The 10,575-nt window shown below is 40.2% G+C and overlaps 1 protein-coding gene across 3 annotated transcripts in view; it reads left to right on the top strand.

The window, feature by feature from the left end:
- The window catches only part of LOC138737369 (LIM/homeobox protein LMX-1.2), a 207,771-nt gene that overhangs the window by 55,469 nt on the left and 141,727 nt on the right, over nucleotides 1–10,575 (top strand). The gene's annotated exons all lie outside the window — the stretch shown is intronic.

Here is a 10,575-nt window from a genome sequence, read left to right as displayed (position 1 = left end):
TAATACTGTGGGGAAATGTGAATTTTGAAACTGAAGTGAGCAGTGATGTTGGTTAGCTGTTGGGTCATAAACGACTCAGATGCAGCTCATGGTTCAGACTAGTTGGTTCATAGTTGTGTTCACAGCAACCTTGGCATTGAGTCTCCAAAGCAGGAAGTTTGAGATGAAAATCTCTGGGAGCAATCATAACTGAAAGATTAATTAATATTCTGGCAGGTTTCTGAAGCAGGATCCCATTTGGAGACCACATCACGCTTCTAGGAGGACAATCCAGTACTGGTGCATTCTTTCAAATCAGACATTCAGCTCAGTCAATGATCTGCTCTCCTGGGTGGATGGACCAGAGGATTAATTGCTGTCCAATGACATTTTGTAAAATGGACAACAGGGCAGGAAGGAAAGGCTTAGACAGGATTTGAAGAAGGGGTTTTTCACCCAGAGCGTGTTTGGAATCTGCCTGAGGAGTGGTGGAAGTGAGTGCTCTCACAGCATCTAAGGTGAACATTTGAATCACCGATAATGGGACCAGCCTGGAAGGGTAATTGATAGTTGGCATTGATGTGATGGGCCAAAGGCCCTGTTTCTATGTGATATGGCTTATGACTGTTGTTATTTTGAGATGCTTGTTCTGTTCTCATGGAGTCACAGAGAGAAACAGGTCTTTCAGCACATTGACTGTGTGAACCATCAACCACTTATTTACACTCATCCTATATTAATCTCACTTTTATCCATCCCACATTCTTATCAACCTCCCAGATTTAAGCTCTCACCTACATTAGGGTCAACTTACAGTGGCTTATTAACACACAAACTCACACATCTTTGGGACATGGTGGGAAATCAGAACACCCGGAGGAGAGCCACATGGTTACAGGTGAACATATGAACCCCATGCAGACAGAACCCAAGGTTCAGCATTGAACCTGGGTCTCTGGCTCTTAGAGGCATCAGCTCCAGCATGGTGCCATCAATTTCCTATGATATAACAATAGCTGCATTTTAAGGAGTACTTCAATGGCTGTAGTGTCAGGGAACACCCTGAAATGTTTGTAAAAGATGACCTATAAATCCTCTTTTTTTTTGTTTTGACCTGTTATTACACAAACAAAATTGAGCATAAAATTGAATAAGTGAATCTTTCTCTTTCTATGTCAGAATATTTCCTGGCAGAGTCAGTAATTCAGAACCTTGAAAGAAACAATTCATTGATATATTACACCATTGTGTTTCAGAATGGTTTCATGCACTGTTGTCCAAATCATTGTGGAAATGAGCACAAGCTTGGGAGCCTAATAGCTTCCTCTCCTTAGTTTTATATGTTTTATAAACATTGCCAGTTGTGTGATATCTTTATTGATTATGCTTTAGTTCAAATATGTAATATGAGCACATAATCCCAATTTCACAGTGCATGCTTGTGCATCAAATAGAACCCTCACATCTGTCTTCGGAAAGGTACACCACAAGATTCAAAAGCCACATAACCTCTGCAGCCTATTCCACCATTGAGAATCAAAGCTGATATATACCTTTCAAGAAAGTGTCCTGACAACCAACGTTGACCCTCCATTTCTTTCCACAGATGCTGCCTGACATGCAGTCTTCATCTTGCTTCTCTTAACTTGTTTGGAAGAAAGTCTATTTGGTCATCTGATATCTACATTGAGACCAATTCTATAAATTAAGCAATGACCATAATAGTATATTTTATGGTACCCCCTCTGATAGGGGTCCTCGTTCATTAGTTGAGTAGGTCCGGAAATCACAGGCATTGCAGCTTCTTGGGCTTTAATCAAGACACTTGGCATCAGCATCCACTGAGAACATGTACCCAAATTAAAACTGACATTTAGGCAGTCATTGTCTTTGCCTTTTAAGCATGGTTTGCATAAGTATGAGCAAGAAAGGTACACCTAATGTCCTTGGAAATAATTATAACCGAGCTAACATCACTTTAAAAAAAAAAAATCTGGTCTTTATCACGTTCTTTTTGTGGAAGATTGTGGTGTGCAGATTTCCATAGAAGCAGCGTGTGCGTTCCAGTTGTAGAGTTGGTTGCGAAGTTCTTTCTGACAACAGCAAATACTAGAGGTCATCTGTTTAAGGTGAGTGGAGAAAAGATTAGGGGAGATGCCACAGGTGTGTTTTTTACCCAGAAAGCAGTGGATGCCTGAAATGCATTGATGGGTATGGTGGTGGAGACTGGTATAATAGAGACATTCAAAAGACTCTTAGATAGGAACATGGATATAAGAAGAATAAAGGGTTATGGGTGTGAGGTAGGGAACGATTATGAAGTAGGTCGGCACAATATCATGGGACAAAGGGCCTGTACACTGTTGTAGTGTTCTATGTTCTTGAGGCCCCTAACGATGCTATGAATGCAAGTGCTTCTTTGGGGCATGGGCTGGTATTTGTCTGGAGTTTAGTTGACAACTTAGCTCTGTAGCATCCACCACAAATTCAACACCCTTTTATTGGAGATGCAAGAGAACACAGGTTCTGGAATTTTAAATCTTGGCCCTCAGTTCCAATGAAGCATTCGAATCTGAAACCTCACCCATTCTTTTTCTCTCACTGATGCTGTTTAACGTGCTGGGTTCCTCTAGCCATAGAACACTACAGCACATAAAACAGGCCATTCAGCCCTTCTAGTTTGTGCCAAAAACAACATGCTGCTAGTCCCACTGACGTGCACCCATTCCATAACCCTCCAGACCTCTCCCATCCATGTATCCATCCAGTTTTATTTTTAAAATTTAAGACTGAGCCTGCATTTACTACATCAGATGACAGCTCATTCTGTGCTCCCACCACTCTGAGTGAAAAAGTTCCCTCTAATGTTCCCCCCAAATCTTTCCTCTTTCATCCTAAAGCCACATCGTCTTGTATTTATCTCTCCTAATCTAACTGGAAAGAGCCGACTCGCATTTACTCTGTCTCTATATCTCTCATAATTTAGTAAACCTATCAAATCTCCCCTCATTCTATTATGCTCCAAGGAATAAAGTCCTAACTGTTTAATCTTTCCCTGTAACTTAATTCCTGAAGAAATGGCAACATCCTAGTAAATCTTCTCTGCAATCATATTGATATCCTTCCTTTAGTTAGGTGACCAAAACTGAACACAATATTCCTAATGTGTGCTCACCAATACCATAACATCCCAACTCTTGTGCTCAATACTTTGATTTATGAAGGCCAAGATGCCAAAAGCTTTCTTTACAACCCTGTCCACCTGTGATGCCACCTTCAGGGAACAATGTATCTGGATTCCCAGATCTCTTTGCTCCTCTGCACTCCTTTGTGCCCTACCATTTATTGTCTGTCCTACCTTGGTTTGCTCTTCCAAAATGTAACACTTCACACTTCATCTGGATCATTGATATAGACATCAAACAGCAATGGTCCCAAAACCGATCCCTGAGGCACACCACTTGTCACAGGCCTCCAGTCTGAGAAGCATCCATCCACTACCACTCTCTGTTTTCTCCCATTCAGCCAATTTCAAATCCATTTTACAATCTCTCCATGGATACCTAGTGTCTGAACCAGCCTCCCTTGTGGAACCTTCCTTTCCTTCATCTACTTTCTTGGTAACCTCCTTGAAAAACTCCATAAGATTTGTTGAACACATCCTACCATGCACAAAGCCATGCTGACTGTCCTTAATCAGCCCTTAGCTGTCTAAATACTTGTAAATCCGATCTCTCAGAACACCCCCAATAATTTACCCACTACTGACGTCAGGCTCACTGGGCTGTAATTTCCTGGTTTACTTTGGGAACCTTTTTTAAACAATGGAACAACATGAGCTCCCCTCCAATTCTCCAGAACCTCACCTGTGACTAAGGATGTTTTAAATATTTCTGCCAGGGCCCCTGCAATTTCTACACTAGTCTCCCTTAAGGTCCGAGGGAATGTCAGGCCCGGAGATTTATCTATCTTTATTCACTGTAAGGCAGCAAGCACCTCCTCTGCTTTGATTTCTATATGCTCCATGACACTTTGTTTCCCTTCCTTCCATATACACAATGCCAGTTTCCTGTGTAAATACTGATACAAAAACAAACTGTTTAAGATCTCCCCCATCTCATGAGGCTCCACACATAGATGATGACTCTGGTCTTCTCGGGGACCAATTTTGTCCCTTACTATCCTTTTACTCTTAACATACTTGAAGAACCCTTCAGATTTACCTTAACATTATCTGCCAAGTGACCTCATGTCGTCTTTTTGCCTTCCTCATTCCCTTCTTGAGTATTTTCTATACTCTATAAGTACCTCATTTGCTCCTTTTTGCCTATTCCTGCTATAAACCCTCTTAACCAGATCGCCAATATCCTTCAGTATCGCCAGGTTCCTTCTGCCTGTTAACTTTGCCTTTAATCCTGACAGGAACATGCAAACTCTGCATTCTCAATATTTTGCCTTTGAAGGCCTTCCACTTACTGACCACATCCTTGCCAGACAACAATTTATCCCAATCCACTCTTCCTCGATCCTTTCTCATTTCCACAAAATTGGCCTTTCTCCAACTTAGAATCTCCACTCGAGGACCAGATCTATCCTTATCCATAATTAACTTGAAACTAATGACATTATGGTCACTGGACCCAATTATGGTAACTCGCCTACACAGACTTCTGTCACCTGACCTGTCTGATTTCCCCAACAGGAGGTCAAGTACTGCATCCTCTCTCATCGGTACCTCTATATATTGATTTTAAAAACTTTCCTGAACTCATTTGACAAGCCATCCTGTTCTTTTACAGTATGGGAGTCCCAGTCAATAAAATCTCCTCCGATCACAACTTTCTGTTTTTTTACATCGGTCTGCTATCTCTACAGATTTGCTCCTCCAATTCTCTCTGACTACTGGGTGGTCTATAATACAACCCTATCAGTGTGGTCACACCTTTCCCATTCCTCAACTCCACCCATATGGCCTCTGTAGACAAGCCCTCTGGGCTGTCCTGTCCAATGACAGCTGTGATATTTTCCCTGACTAGCAATGCCACTCCTCCCCCTTTCATCCCTCCCCCTCTATCACGTCTGAAACAATGGAGTCTTGGAATGATGTGCTGCCAGTCCTGCCCCTCCTGCATAATCCTACGTGTCGATCTACCCCTAACCCCTATTTTGCTCCTTTTACTTCTTACTGCCCCCTGTAATGTTGACTTTGAAAGTAAAACGGCCAGAAACTAGCAGGACATTGTGTTATATTTTTAACGTGTGTGTGTGGTATAATCATGTTTTATGTTTTCAGGCTGGAAGTAATTTACCAGAATTTTTTTCTCAATATTTGTATAAAGCGGATGGAGTTACTTATTACCTCAATTACATTTCACTTTTCTTATTACTAAGCTCTTTGATATGGCATGCAATTATGTTTTTAATTTATGTAAAGATTACACATTCTGGATGCATTGGAATCATTTGACTGCTGCTTAGTATTTATTTTGCATGAATTTCTAGCCTAAATAAAAATGCAAATTGCTGGAAAAACCCAACAGGTCAAGCAGTAGCTGTGAACAGAAAATTTGAAATAACATCACAGGGTGATTACCATTCATCAGCAAATGGCATGTGTTATTTTCCATGTACAAAATTATAATTGCAGAACTCTTAGTCACTGCTATTACAGCATCGGTGACCTGAGTTTGAATCTGGCGCTGTCTGTAATGAGTTTGTACTTTCTCCCCATGCTCACGTGGGTTTCTTCAAGCTGTTCCAGTTTCCTCCCAGCCTCCAATTAGGTTAATTGGTGTATTTGGGTGGCAGGGATTCGTGGGTCAGAAGGGCCAGTTTCCTTGCAGTATCTCTAAATTTTAAAAAATAGCTGCTATTTCCTTTTATTGGTACCTTTCAAAATGACATAATTTAATGTCAACAGAGTATTTCTTAAGGCCCAGCAGTCTGAGCATTTTAACAAATGGCCATAATGTCATCAAAATTTGCAACACAGATGGAGGCAATTTAGCAACTTACCTTCACTTTGACACAAAAGTCTGTGGACATCTAGATTCACCCTCTACTAAATTCCACCCCACTGCCTCATTCACTGGAGCTTGCTGGCAGATGCCTATGCAATATGTGGCAAGTCATCAGTGAAAAATGGCCCACGAGAGACCAGTGAGACACAGAATCACCGAAAAATGCAGCTGGTTTACAGCATGGATGAATGCCATTTAACCAATTGTATCCGTAGAGGTTGAAGAAAAGCTACCCAGCCTCATCCCATTCCCCAGCAATAGATCCATTGCTCTAAAGGTCACAGTTTGTGATGCATACATTTTGGTATCATTTAAATGCATGGAGTTTTTTTTCCACCATTACCTTTTCAAGCATTGAGCTCCAGATCCTCAACAACGTTTTTCCTTCACTTGTTTTAATTTTCACTCTTTACCATTTCATGTTTGCTGAGGGGAATTTATCAGTTTTTACATCTGGATGAGCCAGAATTGTTCTCTTTGAAGACCATGTCCCCTCAAGGAATATTTTTCCTATTCAGGCAATATTTTCACCAATCTCCTCTCTTCCCTCTACTGTACAAGTGTGTTTTTCCTGGAATGTGGTAACCAGAACAGTGCATGGCACCCAAGCTGCAATTCAGCCATTTATAGTTCAAGTGTACACTCCCTGCTCTTGCATTGTATGTCTCAGCTGACACATATGTGAACTTTTCAACCCAATCTGCTCTCTCTAACCATCTGTGAACATACACTCTTAAATACCTCCATTCCTCTACCTAGTACTGAATATGGTGGAACTCCAGTTGTAACATTTATTTAATCCTCCCTCAGCCTGAGTGGCAAGGGTCAAAAATTCGGGGCAGGTGCTCAGAATGGCAAAATGTCTGTTAGAAATTCATGCTGCTATTACAACCATGTGGTAATAACCTGGTAATGGGATCAGAAACTGTAATTTTCACGTTTACCCCTGCTACCATAGCACTCTGCAATGTAGACAGTACAGGTGAAGGTATTAATTTGTAAAAAGCTATTCATAGGTTAAAATAATGGGCCAAAGTGTGTGAATACATAATTGTGAATAGATAGAACAGAGCAATTTCTAGATGTTGAAAAACTGGATTCAAGGAAGAATCAGTGAGATATGGGAGTCAAATGTCATGGACAGGAATATAATCAATAATTCCCATGGAATGCAGACCTTTATATCTGGAATACCAGTGGGTAGAAGTTATACAAGAGATAAGTATGACCCAGGTTAGATAATTTGATTAGTCCTGACATTGTGCCCTTTGTGGATGGTGGGGGGGGGGGGGGGGGGGGGGGCAGTGGTTGGTGGTGGAGGAGCTGCAGCATTTTTGTTCCAGAATTATATCCACACTCCAAGCATTGCAAAGACAGTTACTCAAACTGAAATTTAATTGATTTGATCAGTTTTCCAAATATTAGAGGAAACTGATAGGAGAGATAAAGTGAAACAATTTCTGCTGGTTGAGGGGTTCCAGACTGGAAAGGTTAGGTAAAAATAATTAGAGCCAAATCTTCAGGGAGTTATTTTTTAATTTTATTGATTTGCTATCACTGTTGTTGCCAGTCCTTGTATTTAAAATCCATCCTTAAACAGAGGAGGTAGTTAGGAGTCTCTTTGGAGTGAAGAAGGAAGAGAGCAGACTTAATAGAGGAATACAAGATTATGCAAGGCATAGATAGGGTGGACAATCAGCACCATTTTCCCAGGGTGAGAGTAGCAACGCCAGAGAATATCTGTACACGGTGAGGGGCAAGTTTAGAGGAGACATCAGGGGTACAGTTTTTTTAAACCACAGTTTTGGGTGCCTGGAATGATGCATTCCCAGGGGTAGTGGTGGAGGCTGGTACAGCAGGGGCATTTAAAAGACTCTTGTACAGGCACATGGTGTGAGGTAGGGAAGGTTTAGATTGTTGAATAGATTTATATAGATCAGCACAACATTATGGGCTGAACAGCCTGAACTGAGCTGTAATCTTCATGGTACTTGTCTTCTAAATAGAATTGAAGCCATTGACATACTGTATTTCCTTGGGGACACATGAAAGATTATAGATGCTGGAATCTGGAGCAACGCCCAATCTGCAGGAAGAACTCAGCAGGTCGAACAGCATCAGTGAGGGAAGAAGAATAATCAATGTTTTGAGCCAGAACCCTTCAGTAGGACACAGATTAGATAATGGCAAACTGTATACTGTGAGGGGTTTCAGCCCAAACTGTTAACCAGTCTTTCTCTCCCACTGATGCTGCTGGATCTACTGAACTCCTCTAGCAGACTGTATCTTTCCTTCCATGAATGATATTTTGATGATCAAAGCTATTGTACCAAGACCAGACTCTTTTGCTTCTTTAATTACTTGAGTTCAAATTCCTCCATTGCCATTGTGGTATCTGAACTCTTGCCTTGAACTTTGTTAACATAAACCTAGTGCTCTCATAGCCCAGCATATACAGGGTATATCCATGTTAAAATACCGTGACAGTTGGAAGGACTTAAACACGCAGGCACAATAGCCAATATTGTCAGCAAATGATAATTCATATCGGGACAAACAATTGCATTTAGATCAAAGATTGAAAGATTTCTGTTCATCAGGATTTTGAGGCATCTCATAGTTAGATCGCAGGTTAGCCTTGATCTCACTGTTCGATAAAACAGGCATAAGATGCATGACCTGGCCGAGTTATTGGATTAACTAAGAACCTGTCCTGAATTATTGACTCCTGCCACACAACCATTTTCCTAATCTGCTCAATAACTTGCCTTCAATTCCACACGCTCCAACTTAAACTCCTACAAGAGACTTCATTAAATGCCTTCTGGAAGGCTATATTTACATATTACTGACAATCCCCTGTTCACTACTTTAATCCTGTTATTGGGGCTATCAATAACCTGGGACATTTAACCCCATGTTATTGGGTTCATTCCATATATTGAAATTTAGGCAGTTAGTTCCATTTTAATTGCTAAAATATTTGATCAGGCCTCCATCACCATGGATACAATCTCTTCCTCCTGCTACCTTCAGGGAGAAGAGGTAAAGAAGCATGAGGACCAGCAGCTCTCAGTTCAGGAACAATTTCTTTCCAACAGCTATCAGGCTCTGACCCCCTCCCCCACCCCTTGTTACACTAATCAGGCACTGCTCTTTCACCACACAAGGACAATCTACACTATTGCCAAGTCACCTTTTTTGCACTAGGACAATGTTTTGTATTTATTGAATACTTTTAATTCAATTAAATATATTACTGTAATTGTTTTTTCTGTTTTTCCACAAAGTACATGTTGAGTTGCAGCAGATATAAATGTTGGTGTCTATGTCCAATGTAGATGACAATAAACTCATCGTCATTACCATTGATGCTGTCTGCCATCTAAGTGGAAAGCAAAGCAACTGAAAGAGAGACCAGCATCACATTCAATAGAATTAGCAAAGGGTGAAATCTTATTTGCAACACTTTTCACCTCTTCCATACTTGTGCCATCTGAGTACATAGGTACAGACAGATTTGTGTTGCGGAATATAGCTAAAAATCCTTCAACTTAAACGGTTGGGCAATCAGATAGTGAAGAATAATACCAGTGACCACCTCTCCCATATTCATTCTTCCCACCGCCCCCATTAGTTTATTCACCCATGCTGGGATTGAGCCATCTCAATCAGTGTGAGTTCCATTAGGTGTGGAGTTTTACCCTGCAGTGCAATTATCATAATATAAATTGCACTTGAAAATAGAGCAGTAAAAGTATGCACAATAAAATCCAATCTAATATAGTTTAATCAACTTGTGCACCAATTGCAAAATGTACTTTCAGAGCATAAGGCAAATTATTTTTATTACCTTTGTTAAATTTTATGGAGAAAATTGGTAAATAATGGAGGGGTATAAGTAGCCTAATCATTGTCATTCTGTGTAGCAATCTGATATCTGTACTTGGCTTAAGTCAATTACAGCAAAGTTATTTCATCAAACTTTGTGCTATATGAAACCAGATTGGATCAGATTAGAGCTAGATAAAACAGGGGAGAAACTACCTGAACATATACTATATAAGTGGGATGAAAAGCTGATGCAACATAGGCATTCACCAGTACTGCACCATCTGCTCAACATTTGGAAGAAGATTCACGTAGAAAGGAATAAAACAAATTATCAACTACCAAAATTAATATTGATGCAAAATCAACTAATCCCTTTCACAATAGATAACCTTTCCTTTAGAGAAGGGGAGAGAAAAGGGATCAAAAGAATAGAAAATTGTTTTTCACGAAATAAATTATTATCTTTTGAACAAATGAAGGATAAATATCGTATAACTCACGGTACAATGTTTGCATACCACCAACTGAAAACCTACTTGAAGGACAAATTGGGAAGCAGACTGAGGTTACCAGAAGGAAGCAATTTTGAATATGTGATTTCAGACACAATGATAATTAAAAGATTTATAACAAACATGTACATCAAACTGCAAGAGAAAGAGAACGAGGAAACAAGCTGTGAACCCAAACAAAAATGGGAACAAGATCTAAACATAAAGATAAAGAATGAAATATGGGAAAA

Source organism: Narcine bancroftii, chromosome 1, assembly GCF_036971445.1.
Source record: "Narcine bancroftii isolate sNarBan1 chromosome 1, sNarBan1.hap1, whole genome shotgun sequence".
Classification (NCBI taxonomy): domain Eukaryota; kingdom Metazoa; phylum Chordata; class Chondrichthyes; order Torpediniformes; family Narcinidae; genus Narcine; species Narcine bancroftii.
This window is presented reverse-complemented; position numbering and strand designations above follow the sequence as displayed.